The sequence below is a fragment of the Megascapheus bottae genome, chromosome 1 (assembly GCF_031878675.1).
Source record: "Megascapheus bottae isolate mThoBot1 chromosome 1, mThoBot2.hap1, whole genome shotgun sequence".
NCBI lineage: Eukaryota > Metazoa > Chordata > Mammalia > Rodentia > Geomyidae > Megascapheus > Megascapheus bottae.
In genome coordinates this window covers 76686870-76691558 of record NC_143509.1, presented here as the reverse complement: position 1 = coordinate 76691558, position 4689 = coordinate 76686870, and the positions used below count along the sequence as shown (strand labels likewise).

Genomic DNA, 4689 nt, shown 5'->3' with positions numbered 1-4689 from the left:
GAGGAAGAATGTGAAAGAGAAATGCAGTAAACAATGGGAAATGCAGCATAGAATTGGTGGAATGGTGGTGGGAGGCATAAAAATGGATGCCTGGAACACAATTTCTCATCCATTTAATCAAATGGCATGCTTACAAGTTTTCTGTGTGCAGTTATGTCTGTCTCTCAAATGATGATTCTGTATCATTTCTTTCATTTTACTCAAGCATTAATTAAAATATTGAGAATTTTGTGCTAGCTTCCGCAGCACATATACTAAAATTGGAATGATACAGAAAAGATTAGCATGGTCCTTGTGCAAATTTGTGAAGCATTCTATATTTTTTCACAAACAAAGCCAAGCAAGGATTTCAATGGGTAACCATGGCTAGTCTATGTAACCCTGGAATTCAAAATATATCAACTACAAATACAGATGCAAGCAAGGATCACCCTCTTAAAAATCCTGACTTATCCTGGTAGGAGAAATTGACCAATTAGCAGCCTACAACTGCTGCTAATTGATTAATCAGGGATGAACACTTTCTGAGAATTCCAGTCTTTTTTGCGTTAGGACTGGATATACCCGGTAAATTTGGATTTCTAATTTAGCATGTGTGTTTGTGTGTGTGTGTGTGTGTGTGTGTGTGTGTGTGTGTGTGTGTGTACATTGTTACTAGGCCTTGAACTCAGGCCCTGCTGCTTTTTCTTTTCCCCAGGATGGTGTTCTTCTATTAGAGCCATATCTTCATTTTGCTGACTGAATAGAGCTAGGAGTCATTTGGATTTATCTGCCTGGGTTGGCTTGATCCTCATATCTCAGCCTCATGAGGAGCTAGGTTAGAGCCATTAACACTAGTGCTGCCATTAAATCCCCTATTTAAATAAAGAAATTGAATGCAGATTTTTGGTAGGAATTCCTCCTATATCTCTTACCTTTTGCTTGCTCAAAAAGGCATGGTCTTGACTTGTCTTTGATCAGTACTTTATCTCTAACCTAATTGTGACTCTTGAGTCACAGCATTGTGTCCTGTTTTCTTGTAGTTAATTGGAAATAAGAGTCTCCTGGACTTCGGTGCCCGGGGTTGGCTTTAAACCATGATCCTCAAATCTCAGCTTCCTGAGATGATAACAGGTATGAGCCAATGCCCTCAACTTCATATGTTATAGAAAATTATATTTAATATTCAATATCATAGGATACTTTATAATGAATGTTTTTGTTTTGTACATTTAAAAAAAATTTTGTCAGTCCTTGGGTTTGAACTCAGCCTGGGCAGGGCATTGTCCCTGAGCTCTTCAGCTGAAGGCTACCGCCCTGCCCCTTGAACCAAAGCTCCACTTCCTATTTTGCACACTTTCTTTATAAAAGATTAAAATAATTTTGAAAGTTTCTAATTGTTTTAATAATAATGATAACTAAATTTATAGTATAATTTAAGTGTTTTAGCAACCTAAATAAATGTCATGGTAGTGATGGTATTACAGAAGAAATTTATAACTTGTTAACACAATGTTAGAAATTAAATAAGTTTAAAAATTACCTTATGTTTCATTAAAAATGTTCAATTATCATCACTCTTCCCCCATACTTTTAAGCTCTATGGGAAAACTTGGCGTATTGACACCATTTTTTCTAATGTATGTTTTATTTCTACATATTTTTAGGATTATTCCATTAAGAGATGAAAAAAAAAATAGTTAACCCAAACAGCAGACTTACTAAATGAGTTCTTGTATGACACTTTTCCTCAGAGATTTGTAAAAAGCATTCTTCTGTCCTGTGGATATTAGTATACATGGCTGATTGAGTGGAAAAAACTGCCAGAGAAAAATGAGACACAAATGCATGTTTTGGCTGCCATCAAGTCAATACAGTTATAGGATAGAGAAAACATCAAAACACAATCAAGACTGCCTTCCATGTTTGAAGATAGAACTCACTTGGCAGTCAGCCAGAAAAGGTCATTTTTTTCCTCAGTCATGAAGAAAATAAACATGTAAATCATGTTCTTTCGTAAAAGAAAATCTTTGTGGTTACACAAAGATAGGTAGGTAGGTAGATGGGGAGATATATTAGCTAGATATAGATAGATAGATAATAGATGGAGGATAAATAGACAGACAGACAGACAGATTTGAGTAGTTTAATAAGCTGAAATGAATCAAGGGGTATTGACAAACAGGTGCATATGTGCATATTAACACAGAAAATAGAATATAATCCAATATGTAATTATGGAAGTTGACATATTTGAAATGTTAATACTTGGAAAATCTCTTGGTATACTTTTGAAGTTGATTGCAAAAGTGGTCAATATTTTCATGTTAGTTATGTTAGTTCATGTTAGTTAGTATGTGAAGAAATACTATCTATTTGAAGTAATCAAATAGATACTGTCTTTAAAAATCAAAGCAGTGATGCCTTCACAGAAATATGGACACATAAGAAGAGAAAAATGCAGAAAATATGTTAAAAACAATTTGGAACTATTCTTCACTATTTAAACCCTTTTCTCCATTAGTGAGTGGTCATTTGTATGGCTTTAAGGAGAAAAAATTCCATCATTAAAAACATACCATACGGGGCTGGGAGTTTGGCCTAGTAGTAGAGTTCTTGCCTAGCATGCACGAAGACCCGTGTTCAATTCCTCAGTACCACATACATAGAAAAAAAAAAGCCGGAAGTGGTGCTGAGGCTCAAGTGGTAGAGCTCTAGCCTTGAGAAAGTCCAAGGACAGTGCTCAGGCCTTGAGCTCCAGCCCAGGACTGGCAAAAAAACCCCAAAAAACCCCAAAACAACAAAAAAACAAAAACAAAAACAAAAAACAAAACATACCACCCATTTCTATATATATTACACTTTTATAATTGATAGTCATTTAAACTCTAAACAGTGTTTCAATACTACGAAGTGAAGAATGATATAAAACATAAAATTTTAATGCCTTTTTAGCTAAACTTGATTACATTCAAAGTATATATTACTGTATCCGAATGAGTGACTTGTGCCTCAGCGTTATTCACGTCTTTGGTAAGAGATAAGAACATGTAAACATAACACAATGTTATCAGACTATGGGGAAACCAAGAAGGGAATAATTATATAATATCTAGAGAGCTTTTAAAATATAGACTGTTGCCTCTTTCCTAAGAGTAGGATTTGGGAGTGAAAAATGTACATCTTTAATGAATTTTCAATAATATTAAGTCTGCTGGATTAGGGACTAAATATTAGGCTTAAATTCCATGGAACTATTTAGTATACATTTCAAATGGAAACCACAGGCTGGGAATTGTGTATCAAACCCATAATCTTAGATACTTGGAAGGAAGATATCGTGGGATTACAGCCCAAGAATTCTGGCACATAAACTGATGCCTTACCTTAAAAAGTAACTAAGGCCATAGGGGTCTGGAGGTGAGGTTTCAATGGTAGAGTGACTGCCTAGCAAGCAACCTAGTCTAGCTTTCGTAGGAAACTAGATCCTGCCCATGAAAGAAGATTTCTAGAGGAAGCAGTGTACATGAACTCCATTGAGCATATGGAATTTGGAAGGATTAAAAGCAATGAAAAGATAATTCTCAAAGTTTTTTTTTCTAATTTATTCATTCATTTTTACTATATTGGGATAGAAATGCAGCATCTTCTACTTGCTAGGAAACATGATAGAAATATTTTCTATATCCCTCATTTTGATTATCTTTTTAGATTTATTTTTGAGAAAACATGTATTTAAAACTATAGTCCACAATTTTATTTTTTCAGCATGCTGAGCAGGTTTTCTTTCTCGTATTCTGAATGTTCAGATATATACAGGAATCTGTTCAAATGGCTTCTTAATATTTGTATAGATATCCTATTTTCAGATCCTTATCTCTCCTGATTAATTAATTACAATTTTGCTTACTCATTACAGTCAGTTTACTAAGTAATTCAGGAACTAAAGTTACTTTTTCTGATTTATTCAAACTAATTTTATTTGAGCATATTTTTAAAGGTTTTTAAGCTGTCCAGTACATTTTGAAGAAAAAGAAATTTTGTTCTTCAGGAGTAGATTTTCTAAAGAAAATTGTGAATTGGTGAATTGTGGTAACCCCCCACAATGAGTATATTGTAGTCCTAACACTTAATGCCATAAAATATGGCTGTATTGTGTCATAAGGAGTTCAGATAGAAAAAAAAAGAATCTTTCTTTCTTTAGAAAAAGGAATTTCCAGTAGCAGATTCTAATCCATTATGATTGTTTTGTTGAACAGGTATGTAAAGGGAGCAAGGGACACAAGTACAAAGAAGAGGCCATATGAAGATCAGCATGAGAAAGAGGGAGTCTCTGAGCTAAAGAAATGTCTCTGAAATTTCTGAAGTTCTACTCTTGAACTTTTGAGATTCAGATGTGTGAGTTAAAAAAAATCAAACAAACAAAATATGTTAAATCATCCAATGTATTGATTTGTGACTATGCGAATATTTGTACTATACAAATAAAGAATAGCACACATGGCAAAATGAATGAGAGTTGGGTGAGAGTTTATATCTAGCTTAATTTCACATGCTTATAGAGAAAACAGTTTCCACAGGAGAATGCTAGATCTGGTTAGGGGATTATTCAGGGTTTCAGACCAGTCTTCCCACAAAACTCTATCCCTCTTAACCTCTCCGAATAGTTTCAAGATGTTTCATTATTCTATTTTCATATTTGTTGACAAT

General features: G+C 34.1%; 1 pseudogene; it reads left to right on the top strand.

The window, feature by feature from the left end:
* The first annotated feature begins 230 nt into the window (after positions 1 to 230).
* Positions 231 to 324, top strand: LOC150069495 (U6 spliceosomal RNA; annotated as a pseudogene).
* The last annotated feature ends 4365 nt before the right edge of the window (positions 325 to 4689 follow it).